This window comes from Phyllobates terribilis, unplaced genomic scaffold (assembly GCF_046119375.1).
Source record: "Phyllobates terribilis strain yellow unplaced genomic scaffold, ASM4611937v1 Scaffold_3__8_contigs__length_932513732, whole genome shotgun sequence".
In the NCBI taxonomy this organism is placed as follows: Eukaryota; Metazoa; Chordata; class Amphibia; order Anura; family Dendrobatidae; genus Phyllobates; species Phyllobates terribilis.
In genome coordinates, this window is record NW_027362763.1 from 245,084,413 (window position 1) to 245,109,429 (window position 25,017).

Genomic DNA, 25,017 nt, shown 5'->3' on the forward strand with positions numbered 1-25,017 from the left:
AACAGTAAAATTATATATTTTATTCTTGTGGTGTGTGTCTTTAACTGTAGGATTCTCATGTATTTATACATACCCATTTACTTAGATTTTAGGTTGGTTGCAAACATAAGTGCAGTAGAGACCCCCAAAGTAAATCTAGATTATTATTTCAATGACATATGACAATTTCCGAAAAATAGTTGACACAATTCTTCTAACTGTAATTTTTAATTTGATGTATTTTTCTTTTCAAATGGTATATTAACTTTTTGGCTTGTTCACACAAGTCAAATATGCAGTGCATTTTCTATCCAGATTTTCCAGATGAGAAATCTACAGTGTATTACAACACCAGGGTTGTGAATTCAGAGTCCATGAGATTTCATCCAAATATTATGGAAAAAAATGAACAGCACTGTAGATTTGACACAAAATTTGTTGTATATCTGCAGTATTTGAACAGAAGCCACAGTAATATATTTACCTCTGCCAGTTTGTTGTGAAAATTCTGCAGTAAATATGTGCTATGTGAACATACTCTTTGTGAAGATGTGAATTTTTTTGTGTTATTTTTAAGTAATATCTTCTTTTTCTTTCATTGTCCAATTTAGTGATAATTCTTCATATTTCTCCATATAAAGCACAGGAAAAGGGTTTTGTGGAAGAAAAGAAGCAAGCTACTCAATATTTCCAAAGCACGTCGTGTCAGTATGGTCTATAGGATGGCATGACATCAAGTATCTACCATGCAGCACATTTGTCTGGTCATCCTTTAAGAGCTACGTCTAATAGCTACAAAAATGAGACCTCCACTAAGAAATATAAAGTGAGTAGTAAGTTGCAGTAAAAAAGTATCCTGTCCACATTAGAAGTAGTAAATCAAGCCGAGTTTATGAAAACATCTTACAGCACTTCTGGGAACTCAATCCTTGGGTTTTTTCCAATTAATTAAAATGTCAACATCTTTTCAGAAGCACTTTCTCTTTTTCCAGATGCCTAGTCCAAAAACTGGGGTTGAGTATCTGTGAGTCTATTAAAAGTGTAACTTAACTGCATTTTCAGGTAACTTTTCAGAATAAGCAGCTGTGTGTGTACACATGAGGAATAACATTTCTGTAATTCTCATCATTAATTCATTAAATAGCTAGATCCTTCATTTTAGTTGTTATTACCCTATACTAGAAGCCTCAGCACTTTCAAAGTTTGCCCAATTTTTCGGACTGACTGACCTTCATTTCTTAAAGTAATGATGGGCACTCGTTTTTCTTTACTTAGCTGCTTTTTTTCTTGCCATAATACAAATTCTAACAGTCTATTCAGTAGGACTATCAGCTGTGTATCCACCAGACTTCTGCACAACACAACTGATGGTCCCAACCCCATTAATAAGGCAAGAAATCCCACTTATTAAACCTGACAGGACACACCTGTGAAGTGAAAACCATTTCCGGTGACTACCTCTTGAAGCTCATCAAGAGAATGCCAAGAGTGTGCAAAGCAGTCATCAAAGCAAAAGGTGGCTACTTTGAAGAACCTAGAATATAAGACATATTTTCAGTTGTTTCACACTTTTTTGTTAAGTATATCATTCCACATGTGTTAATTTATAGTTTTGATGCCTTCAGTGTGAATGCACAATTTTCAAAGTCATGAAAATACAGAAAAATCTTTAAATGAGAAGGTGTGTCCAAACTTTTGGTCTGTATTGTACATATACTGTGTATATATATTTATATTATATTGTATGCTGCTACTGATAAGTGGGTTCTGGGGTTTGAGACTCTCACCGATTTGTCAAAACACCACTACAGCTACTGCTTGAGCCATATGCACAAAGTGATGTAAAGGTGGTGGATAAACTATTCAGCCCAGACATCTCTCTGTGTGAGTAGTTCATGCTTGAGCTGCACACTTCAGAGTTGTGTTTTGAGAGATCGGGGAAGGTCTCCAGACCAACACTCCCGCTAATTGGCTGCCCTATACATCCCAATATATAAGAAGTTTTTTCAAGTGATAGGTACACTTTAATCCCTTCATACCTGGGAAATTTTCCCTTTCTGTTTTTTCCTCCCCTTCTTTCAAGAGCCATAACTTTTTTAGTTTCAGCCATATGAGGGCTTGTTTTTTGAAGGACGAGTTGTACTTTTGAATGACATCATTTATTCTGCCACATAGTGTGCATTTACCATGTTCAATTTATGGTAAAACTGACCTGCCAATGTGATTCCCCAAGTCAGTATGAGTACACAGATACCAAACATGTATACAATTTTTTATTCAAGTGGTGAAAAAAATCTGAAATTTGTGAAAAAAATCTTTTGCTTTTGTTTCCATTTTCCAAGAACCATAATGTTCTCATCCATGGCTGGGTGAGGGCTTACTTCTGACCTGATGTTTTTACTGACACCTTTTTGGGGTAGATACAATATTTTGATTAACTTTTATTGCATTTTATTGCATTTTGCGGCAACCAAAAAAATTAAATTCTGGTGTTTTAATTTTATTTATACGCCATTTACCGATCTGGTTAATTTATTTCATTTTTTAATAGATCGAACATTTCTGAATGTGGCGATACCAGATATGTGTATATATTTCTTTTTTTAATTCTTTTATTTTTAAAAGGGGGTGATTTGAACCTATGTTTTTAGGTTTTTTTTTCATATTTTTTAAAAAAAATTTTTTACTGTATTTAATAGTCCCCTTAAGAGACTTGAAGCAGCGATTGTCCAATCGCCCGTTCTATACATAGCAGTTCTTAAGCACTGCTGTGTATAGGAAAATCACGAGCCGGCTTTCATAGGAGGATCATGATGACGGGCACAAGGGTCTGCAGTAGACCCCCGACTGTTATGACAATCCTTCGGCGCCCTATGATCACGTGATGGGCTCACTGACGGGTGGGATCAATGATGCGCTTTCTCTCTGCGCATGTTAAATAATGCTGTCAGTGATTGACAGTGTCATTTAACTTGTTAACAGCCTCAGGTGGATCTCAGATCCACCAATGGCTGTTAGAGGCACTTATTGGCTGATTAAATCAGCCATCAAGTGTGGGGAAAGATGCAGGCTCAGTGTGGCAGGAACAAGGTCGATGACGTAAATATACGTCATCGGTCTTAGAGGGGTTAACTTCACTTCGAAAAAACAGGAAGCAAGAGTGCTATTTAGAAACTCATTTCATAGAAAAGCTTTATTTAATCTTATTTATATTCATTAATATGCTGGTGTTTAAAGGATTAATATTTTTTTTCTATAGGTGTTTTTCTAAAGTGTTAAATATATACAAATTTAGACTAAATGTTTTAGTAAAAATTAGCAAAATCCCAATGTATCAGATCTCGGGCTAATTATTAGAATTTGGATAAAAATAATGTGTTTGTAAAATAATCAGAAATTTTAATTAAGATAGAAATATATTTTTGGAAAATTCGTACCTATACAAAATTTACTTTACAGATGAAATGGTTATAAAATTTGTAGTTCAGCTGCAATCACAGATTCTGTTTTATGGCAGATTGGGATGTAATATTTGAAAACGAATTGAGAAGTCTTAAACATTTCCTTTAGTTTCTCTTCACACAAATATTTTTGTGCAGTTTATGTTTTTGCCTTGTAAAAAAAACCTTATGGCTCTGATTTATCAAATAATCTTCCCCAGATTTTGGAACTTTTAAGCGAGGTCTGCCCAATTTTCGACAAGTGCTTGGAGCTTAGCGGGGAGGAGGCATGGCCAAGCGTGACCAAAAAATTCATCACAATTTATGCCACAAAACTGGCGTAATTATGACAGAATGTAGTCATTCATTTCTAAGTGCAATAATATAGTTATAAAAGAAAACAAAAAAGAATTGTTGCTTAAAGGGGAGTACAAATATTTACCAAAACAAATATGTCACAAGTGAAGACACCGTCTTTTCAGTTTTTTCCCAATCTCTCACTGTCTTTGACAACAGACAATACAGGTCTCAAGTCTGCAACGATGTCTTTTCTAGTTTATACTTTAGCACTGATGGGTTTGAGGCTATCCGTGAAGCCAGAGATCCTAAGAAGAAGAGAGTAGTTCTGGGTACTGGTGGCAGACACTCTACTAGGCCATACAACGGCCTGTTAGAACCAGATCAGCTCTGCCAGTGTCTTCTGTCAAAATGGTGGGCTGTTATTTCTATAATGGGGGCTTAAGTTACAGTGAGAAACTGAAAATTAAGAGTAAAAATGCAGCTCCTACCAGAGATCTTTTAAGACCTCTTGGGAAACATGTTACATACATAAAATATAAGAAAAAAATTCTAATAAGAATGAAAAAAAAAATAAAAAGTCCCCCCACCCCAAGAATGCAAAAAAAGCAATTATTTAGTAAAAAAAATAATTTTTATTGTACGTATATTACATAGGACAACACACTTACTAGATATCTAGTTGACTGTAATAACCTGATAAATTTATTCACCAGGTTATTTAGTCTGAAATTCTGAAATTGAACTGCATAAACATATTTTAAAAAATGTTATATAAAAAGTTTTTTATATTCTCATTAAAAAATATATAAATCACAAACTGATTGATATTAACTTCCAAATAGAACTAAAAATAATATGTCATGTCAGTGGAAAAAAATGTATTACTGATTAAATGCAGAGGGGCAAACATGAAAACATCAACAAAAAAACAGTTGGTCATTAAAGGGAATGTGTCATCAGAAAATGTTTTTTTTACAATGTTACAATCTGGATTAAATAATAATAAAAAAAAATCTTGCAATTTTGACGGGCCATTGGAGTTTTTTTTAGACTCTAAAGGGGTTTTCCCATGAACAAAAGTTCAATTTATTCACTAGATTTTGGAATGATAATAAGTTCTACAATTGAATATGCTTAAATAAAATGTTCCTGTGCTGAGATAATCTTATAAATGTGCCCCTGCTGTGTACTATGTAATGGCTGTGTCTGACAGCTTCCTCCCCTGCCCAGGAGCTGTGGTATGATCAGACCATGTTCCTGTATGGTCAGACACAGCCATTACACAGTACATAGCAGGAGCACATTTATAAGATTATCTAAAAACAGGGACATTTCTTTATCACGTCCAGTTGTGGATCCCTTTTATTATTCCAAGATCAAGGGAATAAAATTAACTTTTATTTGTGGGAAAACCCCTTTAACTTTTTATTGTTTAAGTAAATAACATGTGTACTGTATATAGCCACAATTAATGGATTCTGACGCTATATTTTATATCGAAGTGTCAAATGTGCATTAGGAAAGGTCATTGTGAAGGGAGTGGGAGCAGGTTTGCTGTGACATCGCAACATTGTGATTGGTGGCTCCTGTATTATCAGCTGTGTATAGAGGTGTTACCTGTCATTGTAATCTTGCCTCTTATAATATGAAGGTTGCTGTAAACTCTTCCTGAAAGAACAGGATGTCTATAAAAGCCCAAATGGCACATGTGAAATCCTACTAATTTAGCATTTTTTTTTTAATAAAGATTGTAATAAGAAAAAAAACATTACCAATTTATTTTTATTAAATACATGAAATACAAAAACTTGAATTAAACAATAAGTAATTTTCTGATAATGCACAGGTCTTTTTGACTCAGTCATTAATGGGATATTGATTATGATTAGGCATGCACAAGATAGCATTAGGGCTAAGAACCACTGAATTATAAAGTTTAAGGCCCCCATGCACATTAGAAAGCTGTCACCCAATTAATGCTTTGGCCAATCGTTCAGCTGACAGCCATCTTGGCCTTTTCTCCCATACACTGCAGCGCCTTTTGGCCAAGCACTACTGTGTTTTCTATAAAAAAAAGCCGCTGACAGCAATCTCTGGCAGTTTATCTATGGGAGAGCAAAGTGATCAGCAGTCCAAAATCAGACATGCTGGATGGACAAGTTCCCCGATAATCAGATGGATGTTGACCCCCTAAACATTAGAGTGTCAATGTGTATATGGGGTGGCTTTAGGATCTATCCATTAGCAATTTGTCCAACTCATACTTCTTTATACCAGGTTGCCTGACAATCCGACAGCATAGTTATTGTGACAGGTTTCCTCGAAAAATATTTGTCCATGGGCAAGAGCGAGCTAAAGTTGTTTTCCGGGTTCCCAATAAATTACTGCAGTCACTCTATGACTCCAGATTACCAAATCTTGATTCCGCTCTTTTGCCAGCTTGAGTGGTCAAGAGACAGCAAGAATGTAATTTTTCTAGTGGTGATAGATGTCTTTTTTCTAAGCTAAATAAGCCCAATTTTTCCAACCTCTCATCATTTGAGAGGCCTCCATCCCTTGTAATAATCTATTTGCCCACTTAGATAATCATGTTGTGATTCAGAAATTTAAATGGATCCCAAAAACGCCTTTGATTGCTGAGCAGTGAGCAATCATAAGCAAACATTGCAAAACATATATAGTTTAAGATTTAATGAGGGTCCAACTAGTATCCATTTGTACATTTCTTTATTCTAATTATTTCATAAGGCTATTTTTTCATAATGTGCTTAGTATACAGTGCGATTAGAACTGGTGAATAGTGGAACTTCTAAACAGGTGGCCAATCCAACAAATGGAGTACGTATTTAATGCACTTAAATTTCATGTCACCACAAGTTCACACAAACCTTACTTTGTGTTATTGTGTGATTTTTTAAACCACTATAAATGGGTGTTACTTCACAATATATTTCTTTAACAGGCATACAGCTGCACTCAGTCTATCATGAAATGAGTACATTATTGCAATAATAAGAAAATGGTTACTGACAAAATTATGAAGAATTTATTTTTAGTAGTTATTTCTCTAACATTATTGTAACAATAAATTTGTTTTGGAGAATAGAAATTATTTCAAAATATTTATACTCTATATAGAACGTTATGCTACAGCACATGTTAATTTGATTGGTACAAACCAAATAATTGATAGATTTGACTTACAGTTTACAATATTCTATGGATAGTTGAGTAACTTTGTAAACATTTTTCTGTCTGCTACTGATTTTTATTACATATACATTATAATACTTAATTAGCAATTAACACAGAAACAAAGCTAAAGCATCAAATTCCTAATGCAGCATGGTGGCTCAGTGGTTAACACTGCTACTTTACATCGCTGTGGTCCTGAGTTCAAATCCCACCAAAAACAACATCTGCAAGGAGATTGTATGTTCTCCCCGTGATTGCGTGGGTTTCCTCCGGTTTCCTCCCACACTCCAAAGACATAGTGATAGGGGATTTAGATTGTGAGCCCCAATGGGGTAAGTGATGAGAATGTCTGTAAAGCGCTGTGGAATATGATGGTGCTATATAAGTAAGCATAATAAATAATAATAATGTTAGAGGGCTGTTTATTGTGGAAATTACATGATAGGTGCGACGTACTAGGGAAAACCAGGGGCACATAGTGTCTGGGGTTTTAAGTGCCTCCATATGGTGGTTTGCTTGTTGGATTTATAGAGATAGTCCACAGTTCTGGACCTTCATCGGTTAGCCTCCATAGAGAGCAGATACAAGAGTGTCAGGTCAATCGAACACTTATAATATGCGTTATTTAAGAGGAAAAAAAGAAACACCCTACCAACATATTACAACACAGTGCCAACATTACTGAATAGAGAATGGCATCCCTCCCATCAGTCCTTGTCCCCAATCACATATTTTGTAACAATCCTTTTAATATTTATATGGACATTTTTTATTTTTATAATATTGAAGATTTTACATTTACATTTTACAGCAAAACCTTTTCAAGTGTTCAATTAGCTTTAGATTTTAGGGCATTGTACTTGATAATAGAAAGTCTCTAGTGACCAAACCTGGAAAGATGTTAGAAGAATACAAATAAGAAGGATAACAATATATCTTGGTAGAGGCATAAGTACCACGGCCTCGTTTATGTCACAGACCTGTATTGCAGAAAAGGGCTGTGATATCAGTCAATAATATGGACTTACAAGCACCATTGTGAGATAGAGTTGGGTAAATTTATTAGAGAGGAATTGAATTCTGCTCAAATTTTACAAAAATCCATATCGTAATTTGCCTAGTTGTGACCAGAACTCCAAACCTAGAGTGGACATCATAAGGTTGTTAGGACATGCACTCTAGACTGAGACTTCCAGCGGTAATTAGTCTTGAGACATCTCTGTGCATGTGAGTTGTAAAGTCATGACGACCCTATGATGTCACCCTTGTGCCGCAACCTTACAACACACACTCTAGGCTGGGACTTCTTGCCACAACTAGGCGCAGGATGTCCCTGTGCATGCACAGTGATATCCCGAGCCTAGTTGCAGCCAGATATTTTGGTCCTATAATGATGATACCCAGTATTTCAGTGCATGGAAAGAAGAGGCGGCGAGAACTGTACAAGGCACAGTGCCCTGCAGTGTCTCCAGACTCAGGAGAATAATAATGGATATTCAATTTGCAGAGAATAAAATTACTAAAAATCAACTTTCCCAGTAAAATCCATGTTATTTGGTGAATTTGAATCTTGCCAGATCTGCTCATCTCTAGTGTTTACTTGAGACTTCATATTCTCTGATAGTTATTGAATATGTCCATGAAATGAAAAAATTACTAAGCATGCCACAATGCGATATGGATTCTCACAGAGATATGGAGGTACAGTATGAGTAATAGATTTTCTTGGTTGCCATATTAGGGATCTGTGTGACTATGATCCTGAAAATGTCCATATGCGTACTCTATCGGAAGGACTTTGAATTTTTGCTTTGGAGTCTCTGTTTTTATATGTTCTAGGTGCAAATTTGAACTTGATTAGACTTTACGTAGAACCTCTTGCTTACATAACCATGGATTCCTACATGGAATATATTTGTAACATACTGTATGCTGTTTATATCACACTACAACTATATTACAATATTTTGTAGTCTTAGCAGTCTATAAAATTGAGACCCGTTTAGTAATGCAGCTAAACAAAATGAAAGGGACAATCTGATATATTTGATTGTGTATATAAATGTTGGTCATGCCCCATTATTTTGGTAGAGCAGGTAAGCATTAAGATATAAAACAGCAAGCTCTGTATTGCTGAATCTCGAATGTAAATAATAAAGCGATGCCTCTGTTATCATAGCTGCGGCTGTTTATTTCACTTAAGAATCCCCAGGGCAAATTCACTGGGAATAAAGTAGAATGCGCTAATAGAAACATTTTTCTTGTATTATTTACTATGTCAGAGTATGACAGATAAAACAGATGAGCTGCAAGATGCTGCACTTCATTAAACAACATTAGCCTTTTCTCTTCTTATAAAAGTCTACGTTTATTAAATTTACACGTCTGCTCCTATGTATAGAAAGATGTCTTAGCGGTAATAGTTCACATTCAAATGTGCTGTACCGAACATTCTTCAATTGTCATCCAGTATCTTGCACATAATTATAATACTAATGCACTTTCTTATACATTTATGCATGAGAGAAGGAGAATGTTAGTCCATGAATTTATAGTTCAACCTCAGGTACAACACTTCATCTATAGCTTACTGTAATACAGACATGCCCCATTCTATCCAAAGTGATTCCATCCTCTCAACTGTACAATCTTTAGATTCCACATATGCCACTCATCTTTGTAAAACTAATGCCAACCTACAATAAAGAGTATGACATTTAAAACAATTTCCCCAGGGCTGGATAAAATCTCTTTGCTGTGCAAGGGGTGGTGGTGTGCCCCATTAAAGGGAACCTGTTAGTAGGGTCAACCCTCCTAAGCCTATGGGCATGTAGGTTATAGAAAGCTGAATAAAATAATTCCTTGATATTTGTTATCCTATGTTATATTCCAGAGAAATCAATGTTTTTTTATTTGTAAATGAACTGTTAAGATCTATAGGCCGGAGACTGATCTCCCAGAGAATCCCCCTACAGAGCTCATTTTAAATTAAAGGGGACGTTACCAGTGTCGGACATGTAATGACTGACAGTCTGCTCTCCTGAGCTACGTGTCTCATATTGGTAAAACATTATTTAAAATAAGCTGTGGAGGCAACTTCTCAGACAGCTATGTATCCGGCCCATAGATCTTAGCAGCTATTTACATATTATTAAAAAATGTACGTTTCTATGGAATAAGCTGTCAGATAGCAAATATCAAGGTATCATTTTATTCAACTTTCTATGACCGATATGACGAATAAGACACCCTAGGGGTTGAACCTACTGACAGATTCCTTTTAAATTTCTTGTTAGGTGCATTGACCCTTGGTGGTAGACTTGTTACCCACTAGGATGGAAGAAGGAGGGATACCCACAGAGCTGAAAGCTTGATGGTTACAGAGTCTTATATGAGATAGCAGCTTGGCTTGAACAGAGGCAGCAGCAGAAATTTACTATCAAAAGCATAAACCTAACATTTGCAATGCTTTACTAACACTTCTATCAGTCTATCATTCTCTTCAGCACCTCCTCCTTCAACCAGAAAGAACAGTCATGTTGTCATTTAGCCTCCAATCAGGCGAAGCAGTCTTTTTAAAGCTCTGGCTACACGGTGCTTGTTGTAACTAGTGTTGAGCGAATTTGTTCGGCATTTCAAATTCGAGTTCGTGTTCGGGGTTCCGGTTTGTTCGCACCAAAAAATCAGCTCCGCTCATGAACATCCCTGATTTGCCACGCTGTCACGCAGAGTTATTAAATATATGACTAAGATCATGCAGCCAGTGCCTGATACATGCCGCCTATCTCTTTAATTGTAGCTCTGTTGCACTGTAAAAGCTACAGATAAGGCAAGATAGCAATACTATATACTCAGATAAGGCTGTGTACCTGTCTTCATTTTCACTCGTGGGTCTCGGGGATGAGCTATCCTTAATCAGAAACTGAAATATTCTATTGACATTTCTGTGCCCACTCAGTACTAATGCTGTAAAGCAGTGTTCCCAAACTCCAGTCCTCAAGGCCCACCAACAGGTCTTGTTTTCAGGATTTCCTTAGTATTGCACAGGTGATTGAATTATTGCTTGTGCAGGTGATGGAATTATCACCTGTGTAATACTAAGGAAATCCTGAAAACATGACCTGTTGGTGGGCCTTGAGGACTGGAGTTGGGGAACCCTGTTATAAAGCACACACACCCTGTGGTACAATTTATGCAGATAATACTGTGAGTATCTCCAAATGTAATATATAATGGAATCCCTTCCAAGGAGTATGGCTGTTGAAGAACTAATATCAGCATTTACCGCAGGGGCGTACATAGAAACTATAGGGTCCCATAGCAAAACTCCTAATAGGGTCCCCCTTCCCTCTCTGTGGAGTAGGCCAGGTCACGGCGCACAGGAAGAGTCCCAAAATGGCATACATCATAACTTTTAAAGATAGGTAGAGAGACATGTATTGCAGCACATTCACAGTAATGTTGTTCCTTCTTAAGCCCCTTATTGTTTTCACCCACCACAACACACCTTTTGTGGCCCCATACAGTATACAGTATAATACCTCTAAAAATGCATCCAACACTACATGATACCCGCACCCAAGGCTGGCGTCAGCACCCGGCGCACCCGGGCAAGTGCCGGGGGCCCTGAGCAGGCGGGGGGCCCACTCACCATCGGGCACCCCGGCACGCTATGGGACCCGTGAGCGGTGCGATCAGGGCCGGCTCCAGGTTTTTGTGGGTCCTGGGCGAAAGAGTCTCAGTGGGCCCCTTTAACACATACCACGATTCATGATGCACAAATACCGCAGAGAAATATATATATATATATATAGTACAATGCCGAAGATTTAATTTCTTACATTACATGAGCGATATCTATTGTAAATTCTACAATAGCTCAGAAACCGGCGAATTCTCTCAACGCACAGTGCAGACCGGACAGTATAGCCCTCCATACAGGATATGGTCCCCATATATTGCTCTATGCAGAATACTGGTCCCCATATAACGCTCCATACAGGATACTGGTCCCCATATAATGCTCCATACAGGATACTGGCCCCCATATAAAGCTTCATAGAGAATACTGGCCCCCACATAATGCCCCATGCAGGATGTCTTCCCCCCTTATAATGCCCCATGCAGGATGTCACCTCTCCCCTCCATATAATGCCCCATGAAGGATGTTACCTCTCCCCCCATATAATGCCCCATGCAGGATGTCACCTTCCCCCCCCCATACAATGCCCCATGCAGGATGTCACCTCTCCTCCCCCATATAATGCATGCAGGATGTCACCTCTCACCCCCATATAATGCCCTATGCAAGATGTCACCTCTCCCCTCATATAATGCCCCATGAAGGATGTCACCTCTCCCCCCATATAATGCCCCATGAAGGATGTCACCTCTCCCCCCATATAATGCCCCATGCAGGATGTCACCCCCCCATATAATGCCCCAAGCAGGATGTCACCTCTCCCCCCCCCATATAATGCTCCATGCAGGATGTCACCCCCCCCAATATAATGCACCATGCAGGATGTCACCTCTCCCCCTCCATATAATGCCCCATGCAGGATGTCACCTTTCCCCACATATAATTCCCTATGCAGGATGTCACCTCTCCCCCTATATAATGCCCTATGCAGGATGTCACCTCTCCCCCTCCATATAATGCCCCATGCAGGATGTCACCTCTCCCCCCAAATAATGCCCTATGCAGGATGTCACCTCTCCCCCCATATAATGCCCCATGCAGGATGTCATCTCTCCCCCCATCATATAATGCCCTATGCAGGATGTCACCTCTCCCCCCCATATAATACCCCATGCAGGATGTCACTTGTTCCCCCCATATAATGCCCCATGCAGGATTTCACATCTTCTCCCCACATAATGCCCCATGCAGGATGTCACTTGTCCCCCCCCTATATAATGCCCCATGCAGGATGTCACCTGTTCCCCCCCATATAATGCCCCATGCAGGATGTCACTTGTTCCCCCCCATATAATGCCCCATGCAGGATGTCACTTGTTCCCAGCACCATATAATGCCCCCATGCCTTCATGCATATAAAAAAAAAAAATCAAATACTCACCTCACTTCTCACCTGCTGCCGCTGCTCTGGACCCCTCACCCGTGTCTGCGTCTTCCCGCTCTGCGCTGCCTGTGACTGCTCAGGAGAGAGTGCGATGTAAAGACGTCACTGCGCCCTCTGACCTGAGACATCACAGTGAAGAGGTGACATCCTGCATGCGGCATTATATGGGGGGGGGAGGTGACATCCTGCATGGGGCATTATATGGGGGGAGAGGTGACATCCTGCATAGGGCATTATATGGGGGGAGAGGTGACATCCTGCTTGGGGCATTATATGGGGGGGTAGGTGACATCCTGCATGGGGCATTATATGGGGGGAGAGGAGACATCCTGCATGGGGAATTATATGGGAGGAAAGGTGACATCCTGCATGGGGCATTATAAGGGGGGGGACATCCTGCATGGGGCATTATATGGGGGAGAGGTGACATCCTGCATGGGGCATTATATGGGGGGGAGAGGTGACATCCTGCATGGGGCATTATATGGGGGGGTGACAACCTTCATGGGGCATTATATGGGGGGGGAGAGGTGACATCCTGCATGGGACATTATATGGGGGGGAGAGGTGACATCCTGCATGGGGCATTATATTGGGGGGAGAGGTGACATCCTGCATGGGGCATTATATGAGGGGGGAGGTGACATACTGCATGGTGCATTATATGGGGGGTGACATCCTGCATGGGGCATTATATGGGGGGAACAAGTGACATCCTGCATGGGGCATTATATGGGGGGGAGAGGTGACATCCTGCATGGGGCATTATATGGGGGGAGAGGTGACATCCTGCATGGTGCATTATAAGGGGTGTGTGACATCCTGCATGGGGCATTATGTGGGGACCTGTATCCTATATGGAGCGTTATATGGGGACCAGTATCCTGTATGGAGCATTATATGGGGACCAGTATCCTGTATGGAGCATTATATGGGGACCAGTATTCTGCATGGAGCATTATATGGGGCCCATAATACTGTATGGAGAACTATACTGTCCGGTCTGCACTGTGAGTTGAGAGAATTCGCCGGTTTCTGAGCTATTGTAGAATTTACAATAGATATCGCTCATGTAATGTAAGAAGTGAAATCTTTGGCATTGTACTATATATATATATTTCTCTGCGGTATCTGTGCATCATGAATCGTGGTATGTGTTAAAGAGGCCCACTGATACTCTTTCACCCGGGGCCCACAAAAACCTGGAGCCAGCCCTGCCCGCACCCAACAGTGAATCCCCCCCCACGCACAGTATGATGAACCCAATGTCTATAAAACAGTATGATGTCACCACGGTACATAACCCACATAGCATGATCCCCCCACACAATGAGACCCCCATATCACCTCATACTGTATAATGGCCCCACCAGTATAATTCTCTCAAACATGGCATGAACGTTCACACAATGGTCTCCATGACTGCAGAGAATGATGGCCCTATAAGTACTGACTGATAAAAGAAAGCAAAAATATCACTCACCTAGCCACGTACCCTTGCTGTACTGCTCCACTCTGTGTAGCATGTAGACTGAGGCTCTGCGCAGCAGGCAATTACGTCTTGTGATATAATTGCACCTCCTGTGCTGAGACTAAGGCTGTGTGCCCACGATGAGTTTTTGGTGCGCTTTTTGGTGCGGATTTTCAGCACGGAAACGCTCCAGAAACGCATTGCATACCTTATCCCATGACGTCCTATGACATTCTGCAAGTTCTGTGCATATGGTCAGGATTTTTTCTGCTCGGATTTTACTCGCAGAAAAAATCCGGACATGACCAATTCTTGTGCATTTCTGCATTCAAATTTGCCTATACAGTGGTGGCCAAAAGTATTGGCACCCCTTCAATTCTGTCAGATAATACTCAGTTTCTTCCTGAAAATGATTGCAATCACAAATTCTTTGGTACTATTATTTTCATTTAATTTGCTTGCAAGGAAAAAACAAAAGAGAATGAAGCAAAAATCAAATCATTGATCATTTCACACAAAACTCCAAAAATGGGCCAGACAAAAGTATTGGCACCCTCAGCCTAATACTTGGTTGCACAACCTTTAGCCAAAATAACTGCGAACAACCGCTTCCTGTAACCATCAATGAGTTTCTTACAATGCTCTGCTGGAATTGTAGACCATTCTTCTTTGGCAAACTGCTCCAGGTCCCTGATATTTGAAGGGTGCCTTCTCCAAACTGTCATTTTGAGATCTCTCCACAGGTGTTCTATGGGATTCAGGTCTGGACTCATTGCTGGCCACCTTAGAAGTCTGCAGTGCTTTCTCTCAAACCATTTTATAGTGCTTTTTGGAAGTGTGTTTTGGGTTATTGTCCTGCTGGAAGACCCATGACCTCTTAGGGAGACCCAGCTTTCTCACACTGGGCCCTACATTATGCTGCAAAATTTGTTGGTAGTCTTCAGACTTCATAATGCCATGCACACGGTCAAGCAGTCCAGTGCCAGAGGCAGCAAAGCAACCCCAAAATATCAGGGAACCTCCGCCATGTTTGACTGTAGGGACCGTGTTCTTTTCTTTGAATGCCTCTTTTTTTTTCCTGTACACTCTATATTGATGCTTTTTCCCAAAAAGCTCTACTTTTGTCTCATCTGACCAGAGAACATTCTTCCAAAACATTTTAGGCTTTCTCAGGTAAGTTTTGGCAAACTCCAGCCTGGCTTTTTTATGTCTTGGGGTAAGAAGTTGGGTCTTCCTGGGTATCCTACCATACAGTCCCTTTTCATTCAGACGCCGACGGATATTACGGGTTGACACTGTTGTACCCTCGGACTGCAGGGCAGCATGAACTTGTTTGGATGTTAGTCGAGGTTCTTTATCCACCATCCGCACAATCTTGCGTTGAAATCTCTCGTCAATTTTCCTTTTCCGTCCACATCTAGGGAGGTTAGCCACAGTGCCATGGGCTTTAAACTTCTTGATGACACTGCGCACAGAAGACACAGAAACATTCAGGTCTTTGGAGATGGACTTGTAGCCTTGAGATTGCTCATGCTTCCTCACAATTTGGTTTCTCAAGTCCTCAGACAGTTCTTTGGTCTTCTTTCTTTTCTCCATGCTCAATGTGGTACACACAAGGACACAGGACAGAGGTTGAGTCAACTTTAATCCATGTTAACTGGCTGCAAGTGTGATTTAGTTATTGCCAACACCTGTTAGGTGCCACAGGTAAGTTACAGGTGCTGTTAATTACACGAATTAGAGAAGCATCACATGATTTTTCAAACATTGCCAATACTTTTGTCCACCCCCTTTTTTATGTTTGGTGTGGAATTGTATCCAATTTGGCTTTAGGACAATTATTTTTGTGTTTTTTCATTGAAGACAAATTAAATGAAGATAATAATGCCAAAGAATTTGTGATTGCAATCATTTTCAGGAAGAAACTGAGTATTATCTGACAGAATTGCAGGGGAGCCAATACTTTTGGCCACCACTGTACAATGCATTGGAAAAACGCATGGCAAATACACATGCAAAAACGCATCAAAAATGCATGTAAAGGCCGCATCCGTTTCTCTGCCACGGAGATGCAGAAATGCTCAGGAAAATTTCTGCTTCATTTCTGCATCGTGGGCACTAAGCCTTAGACATATAAGCTGAATGGTGGAGAAAAGATCAGATTCCTGTTTTACCATTGTACTCATTGTCAGACTGGAGTATATAGGGTCCACCAGTGAAATTGATTCTCAGAATCCACCTTAGACCTACATGATAACAATGCCCTGGAAGTGGAAAGCAAAGTACACATCGCTTTAAGCTTCCCCTTCTGATCACACAGATCATTGTGGGTCAGGAAGTAGATGAGACATTGGCGGCTATGAGCTCCCTCCATGATGGAAAGCTAGATACGTTGTACATACGATGTTCAGCTTCTCCTGCTGTCCTATACTGATGATCAGTGCCAGGAATGAGAGAATTGTGCAACTATGAACTTCTCACTCTAAATGATCAGGAACGCTTCATCGGCTCTCTGCCCATTCATTAAGGAAGTAAACAGGGGGCAATGTTGTGCCTCCCTGAACAGGAACTAGAATTGTACGTACCCATGATAAGGCAATAGCTGCGTTTTACAAGCAGTGAATATTCGCTGAGTCCAAACGATGAGTTCTATCACGATTTAACGCATTCTATCCATTCTATTGGGGAAGTTTCTGTTGCGTCAGTGCAACAGAGATTGATATGCTGCGGCTCAAAGCCTCACCGCGGGTGAATTTACACAGCATCAAATAGTAGCATAGTGGGCATGGGATTTCTATAAATCAATCCTCTATGTTTGTACAGTAGAACGCTTCATTTTGGACCCAGCGTAGGTGAGCTGTGATCAAAATGCTGCTCCTGATAGTGGGCAGGTAACACAAGGCGAACACTTTTAAACAATAATTTTTTCATTGCTAAAAATTGTGTCATATAGCCCTAAAAGTACATTGTATAGAAAAAAAACTATAATGGGGTTGTCTGAAATAGTGAAAAAGATGCACACAGGCACCCTTCTAGTTTGCAAATCTCCAGTGCCATGTCTCTGATGCTTCTATTACATGGGCTGCAGATGGCACAACCAGGATACCATATGTGTCTTTTGCAGCTTGTAATTGGCATATGGCTCAAGACCATGAAGCCAGTAATTGGCTGGAAATGTCACATGGGGCATCTGGGCTGAGACATCTGCAGCCATTGTAGACAGAAGAATCAGGGAATGTGACACTAAAGCTGTCAGGAATTAGGAAGATGAGTATCTATACGTTTATTAAAGGGGTTGTCCAGGCAAAATGTGCTCATTACCTGGAGGCCAGATTCTGTAAAAATAACAAAATAAATCATACTCCCCTGCTGTCCCCCTCCTGAATTCGGCGCAGACCGCCCTATGGTCTGCGCCAACATTAATTATGAGAAAAGATTATGACTAAGACGCACTGCTTTGCGTCGAAACGCGTATGTTTTTAATGTCTGGACTGTGACTTAATGGATTTTATACTATTTGAAGCTATGAAATAAATGAAGAATGGATTTTTAATGGACTTATAGCGCTGGACTTACTCCTTTCTAAGTTCTGAAAACTTGCCGCACAGCAGGATCCGTGCACTCCAGGAGGTGGTGAGCAGACATTAACTTTTTTGTATGTTTTTCAAACATTAATTATGCCACCGTTCTACCAGACACACGACTGCTGCAGTTTGTGATTCATGAAGTTCAAGTTACCTTACTGCTGCCGCCAATCACAAGCTGCAGTGGTCCTGTGTCTGGTAGAATGGTGACATTATTGCTGGAGATCACAAATCAGTCTGCACCAGATCTAGGAGGGGGAGAGCAGGTGAATATGACTAATTTTATTGTTTTTAATTTTACAAGATCTAACTCCCCATGAGAACCTTTTACCTGATAATTTCTTTAACGTACATGTATTACTGCTGGTGTTTAGCGCTTTCATTATTTTGGAAAACTCCTTTAAAGGGAACCTGACTGCTGATACCCATCATCCACTGGCAGCAAAAATCAGGTAGCGTCTGTATGATGTAAGCCAAGTATATAGGACCCTGAAACACTGCAGTGTTTCAGAGAATAACATACTTTAAAAGCAGTAGGGGACTGAGCCGCACAGTGGATAAATCGGACAGATGTGACCCGGCGGCTTCTCCCCACCCGCTGCCAGTGAAAAGTCTACAGTATTACTGCATACGCGATTAGAGAGACCTGTCAGTTACTGGCAGCAGTGGGAGAAGCCACCGGGTCACGTCTGTCCGATTAATCCACCGTGCGGCTCGGTCCACAGTGGTTTTTATAGTATGTTTTTATCTGAAACTCCGCTGCGTTTCAGAGTAAAACATTCATAGTTGAGATCATCCAGCAAATGTCTGTGGATGCAGCAGCATCTATCATCTGTCAGGGTCACTTTATGCAGCTCTCTATTTCACAGGTGGGTACATAACACGGACAGATTGTGCAGAGGAAATACATTTAATTATGTCTATGGTGTGGCTGTTTTTGTTGTTTTTACTCACCTGCATGTTCACATGTGGCACTTCAGCCCCACCATACAGGGCCTTTCTCAAACAGCAGCTGAAATGCCACATATGAACACATGAGAATACATGGATGTAACACAGATAAATACACACACGTATCTTCACAAATACATAGACATGACACATTTCACACCTCTATATAAACATCTTAGACATACATACATTATATATACTGTATACATACCCACACATTACACATTGACTTGCCCTCCTTGTAGATGATTGCACATGAAAGTACAGTCTTCAGGGAGAAGAACCTGCTGAATGCACCATCTTCTCTGTGGTGCAGCCTCCCCTACTCCTGGGGCCCGACTGCAGAGCTCTCTCCTCTCTTGCTATACAGTGAAGGAAATAATTATTTGATCCCTTGCTGTTTTTGTAAGTTTGCCCACTGACAAAGACATGAACAGTCTATAATTTTAAGGGTAGGTTAATTTTAACTTTGAGAGATAGAATATCCCCCCAAAAATCAAGAAAATCACATTGTATAAATTAAATAAATTTATTTGCATGTTGCAGTGAGAAATAAGTATTTGATTCCTCTGGCAAACAACACTTAATACTTGGTGGCAAAACGCTTGTTGGCAAGCACAGCAGTCAGACGTTTTTTGTAGCTGATGTTTAGGGTTGCGCACAAGTCAGAAGGAATTTTGGTCCACTCCTCTTTGCAGATCATCTCTAAATCATTCAGATTTTGAGGCTGTCGCTGGGCAAAACAGGTGACGGCGGCTAATCAGCAGCCGATCCCAGTCATATCCCCTAAGCTGTACCAAGAGGTAAAGTCCCTGCTGAAACAGATGTTCGATTCGGGGGTGGTGCAGAGTAGTCAGAGCCCATGGGCAGCACCAGTTGTGCTTGTCAAGAAGAAGGATGGGACCCTTAGTTTCTGTGTGGACTACACGCTGTTGAACTTGTGCACCGTGCGAGATTCATACCCCATGCCCTGTATCGAAGAGTCTTTGACAGCTCTGGGAAAAGGGAATACTTCTCTACTCTGGATTTGGCTAGTGGGTAGTGTTGAGCCACCCCCGTAGTGTTCGAGTTCGGTTCGGTTCGTCGAACACCTTCGAACACCGTTAAAACCAATGGCAGGCAAACAAAAACACATAGAAACACATAGAAAACACCTTCAAAGGTGTCCAAAAGCTGACAAACTGCTCAGAAGACACAACTAACACATGGAAAAGTGACAAGTACATATAGTCATGCGAAAAGAAAAGAGGTGGAGGAGTAAAAGGAGGGGGAGACACAGATATAGGCATGTCATGCCCTTCTAAAATCCAAAAAGTGAGAAGCCGAGACGGCCAGTCCGCTCCTGCCCGTGCCACCTCCGTGTCGCTGGGTTTGTGCCAGAGCCGCGGTGAACCCTGACGGCCAGCCCCCCTCTCCCAATACTGGTGCCTGTCCGCTGGTGGGTCGAGAGAGCCCCCCTGTGGTGGAGGCAGCTCTAAGCTTTTTAATTTAAATTGTCCCTCTAATTTGAATGAATACACTTTAAATCCATTTACAAGGATCTATTGGAGGGCAAGTCTCATGCCAGCAGCCGCGTAATTCCAGCTCCAGTAGCGTCCACTAAAGCTGCTGCAGTTAAAAAGCTTTTATAAGGATCGAGCTCGGCTGTCCACCGCAAGGCATCCTAGTGCCAGTCCCAGCCCCTATGCCTTGGGGTGCCTCCTGATGCTCTTCACTAAGTATCCCGTGGTCCCGAAGCATTTCCTTTGAAAAAATTAAGTGTCCAAACTACAGGTGGTGTAGCTTGCTTAACAGCCGGGATAATCCGCTGACTAGCAGACACTGCTACTAGGCACAAAGTATTTCCTGGGCTAGATGCAGTTAAAAATTTGTAAGTAGATACTCTCGTTGGATGCTGAGAAAGCATTCCATAGAGTCTCCTGGCACGCCATATATGATTCTCTTAAAAAGCTTGGGGTAGGGGTCTAGGGGACCCTTTTATAGCCAAAATCACGGGTCTGTATCACAATACGTCACCTAGGCTGAAGATAAATGGAACTGTAGCACCGAGGGCTCGGTTGCTACAGACGTATTGCACCTCACCCAGAGGTGTGATATCTCACTCTCAGATAAGGATGGAGTGTGGATCAGGACCCGACACCTGCATGCATTACACCACATTGCCGTGGGGCAGGGCGACCAATATGCCCCTGAGATGGGCACGACAGTCCCTGTCCCTGGCTGGAGTGGGGGGAGGGAACACTGAGGAAGGGGAACCCTGCAGTGCAGGAGCAGGGAGGAAGCAGTTCCTGGGTGCATTGAGAAGGGAGTATAAAAGGTGGGCACCATCTTAGTTCAGTGCAGAGAAGTCTGAGCAGAAGTGGCAGGGAGCAGGGGCTCTGCATGAGCTCTGCTCCGGAGGCGGGCCTAGTAACAGAGGCCCAGGCCTGCAAGAGGGAGAAGGAAGGAAGAGGAGCGGAGAAGGCTCCAGGAACGAGGAATGAAGGGATCCCAGGGGTGCGGACGGGCGAGTCGCCACCGCACGCCCGAATCCACCTGCGTGGAGGGGTCAGGCCAAAGGGGGAGACCGGTCCCCGAACTAGTGGAGGCAGGAAACGACCCTCAGCTAGAAACCGGAGGCTCTGACATTTTATGTGGCGCAGCCCCTTGCTCCACCCGCTAGGAAGGCACCACATAGGGTCAGGGAAACTGGCGCCAAGTTTACCAAGAGGAGGCCCGAGGCAGCCGGACAGAAGTGTTGGTAAGAAAGGCCAGACAAAGGACACACAAAGGGGGTCCTGTGAAGCGCTCCAAAGTTATCTGGGAGTTGTCTGAGCCCCTCACCTGGTGAGCACAGTACGACGTGGGCAGCCGTTACCTGCAGACGTGGTCTGGATAATAAGAACTGTGAGTAAAGGCCCTGAACTGCATCACTGACTCCGTGTCGTTACTGCTGCTGCCCTGCACCATCACCCCCATCCTCCGCATACACTGCCCTGAGGCTATACTCCTCCCGTGGGGAGTTATGCTACGCTCTGCTGCACCCACAACACCAGCCTTAGCGGTCTGCCCTGTAGCGGCGGTTCACTCTGACCGCAATCCACGGGTGGCGTAGTCGGACATTTAAACATCAAAACCACATAAATAGTTCCGCCACTGGTTTGACCGCCCTGAGCCACGGAACCGGATCGCCGCCACGAAGACTACAACCACCAGCATCCACCAAAAAGGGTCCGGCTCCGGGTGTCCCAAGGCCCAGGGGGTGCGTCAGAACATTTTCATCACCTTTCACAATCACCAATGGGACAAGGCAGGGATGTCCTCTGTCCCCTCTCTTATACATCCTAGTGACGGAGCACCTGCTCTCATCAATTCGCCATAACCCCAATATTAGGTGGATTGAGGTGGGAGGCACCGAGTACAAGTGCTCTCTATTTGCTGATGATGTCCTAGTATATATCACTCAATCACATATATCCATCCCTGCTGTTATGGCTGAAATAGATCACTTTGTTACATGGTAAAATTTTAAAATCAATGCAGCGAAGTCTGAGGCCCTCGATGTCTCCCTCCCTAAATCCATATAGGATTCCATCCAGTCCAACTTTCCCTTTGCCTGGCCCTCACAGGGTATCAAATACTTAGGAATTCCTATTCATAGAGACCTCTCCCATCTATGTTATCTTAATTTTGGGCCCTTTATTGAACAATTCCATACAGACCACGGTTGGCAAGTTAGAACTGTAAGATTCACTACGTGAACCACTGGTGTTTTGTGGAAAAGCACATGTACACCGCGTTCCAAATTATTATGCAAAAAGTGTTTAGGAGTGATAAGGGAAGAATTTGTTTGTTTGTCAGTTAAACTCATTGATGGTGATGTGTGTCAGGGCTCTTTATATCACTGTAAGCAATTGCAGACACCTGTGCTAATTAGTTTGGCAGGTGTGTCCAATGAAAGGCAAGACTACTTAAGAAGGCTCTCTCACATTATTAAGCAGCCTACATTTTCTGCCAAAATGGGAAAGAAAAAGGATGTGTCGGCTGCTGAGAAGCAACAAATTGTGGAGTGTTTAGGTCAAGGCATGACTACAATCAACATTGTGCGATGATCAGGATGAAGTGTCTTGGCAATCAAGAAGTATGTAGCTGATTCACAGTACACACGTGTGCGTGCTGATAAGGGCAAATTGAGGACTCTTTCCTACAGGCAATTACGTCAGGTTGAAAGAGCAGCGGCAAAAAAGCCTTGTCATAGCAGCAGACAAGTTTTTGAAGCTGCTTGTGCCTCCAACGTCCCCCGAACAACAAGATGCAGGGTCCTTCAGAGGTTTGCAGCTGTGCATACGCCATCCTGTCGACCTCCTCTATCCACTTCACACAAGCAGAAACGGCTCCAGTGGGCCAAACATTACATGAAGACTGATTTCAAAACTGTTTTGTTCACGGATGAGTGCCGTGCAGCGCTCGATGGTCCAGATGAATGGAGTGGAGGATGGCTGGTTGATGGACACCCCACGCAAACACGGCTACAGCGCCAACAAGGAGGAGGTGGAGTAATGTTTTGGGCTGGAATCATGGGGAGAGAGATTGTCGGCCCCTTTAGGATCCCTGAAGGCGCTAAAGATGAACTCCATAATGTATGTGGATTTTCTCAAACAGCACTTCCTGCCATGGTTCAAGAAGAAGAACCGTGTATTTCACAGCAAGATCATTTTTCTGCATGATAATGCACCATCTCATGCTGCACATAAAACATCTGCATCTCTGGCTGATATGGGCATAAAAGGGGACAAACTTATGGTGTGACCCCCATGCTCCCCTGACCTCTACCCCATTCAGAACCTTTGGAGCATCATTAAAAGGAGTGTCTATGATGGCGGGAGGCAGTTCACATTTAAGCAACAGCTCTGGGAGGGTATTCTGTCCTCATGCAAAACAATTGAAGCAGAAACCATCCAAAACCTGACAAATTCAATGGACGAGAGAGTTCAGAAGCTCCTTTCGAACAAGGGGTCCTATGTGAAAATGTAACATCACCTAGAATAAAGTTTTGAGTTGAAAACTGTTTGATTTCAGTTTCTAACAACCTGCTAAGGCTTATAATTTCAAAAATGACCATTTTTTTGGTCTTTATTAAAATGAAAAGGTTGATCGAAAAGTTTGGGGGATCTAAGAGTGTGGCAACCTAGTAGTCATGATTACTTCGAATTCTGACAATATGAGGGTCATGCTGCAGGTAGTGCAGCAAGAAGGCACTTATGTGTCTTGCGCATCTCGGAGCCCCAAAATTATTTTCCGGGCTAGATGCAGCTAAAAATTATTTTTAATTTTAAATCTGGTGAAGCTTATTATAGATGGCCTAATAGGATCAGTGCTGCACACTGCTACAAAGCCCAAATTATTTTCCAGTCAAGATACAGATAAACATGATTAGTAATTTGAAAGCTTAAAACGGTTGGTAGGGTGATTTTAACCAATCATCAAGCTTTTACTCTCCCCAGGATGACACAGGGGTAGAAAAGTCGTTTCGGATCCATGATTTGTTCATCTTTATGAACGTGAGTCTGTCTACATTATCAGTGGAGAGCCGCGTGCGCTTATCTGTCAGCACACCACCAGCAGCGCTGAACACACGTTCAGACAGAACGCTGGCTGCGGGGCATGACAAGATCTCCAAGGCGTAAGTGGCTAGCTCCGGCCATTTATCCAGATTGGAAGCCCAAAAAGAGCAAGGGTCCAGTGACACAGTCGTGGCTTCAATGTTTACTTGGAGATACTCCTGTACCATCGTCTCTAGGCGTTGACTATGTGTCAGACTTCTTGTCTCCTGTGGCCTTGCAAAGGATGGGCTAAAAAAGTGGTGAAATGATTCCGCAAAATTGATGTTACCAGCAGATACTGTGGTTCTGTTACGGTTTGAGTGCTGAACACTTGACGGTCCCACGGTTGGCAAGTTGGAACTGTGAGATTCACTACGTGCACCACTGGTATTTTGTGGAAAAGCACATGTAAGATTCTGCAACAGTCTC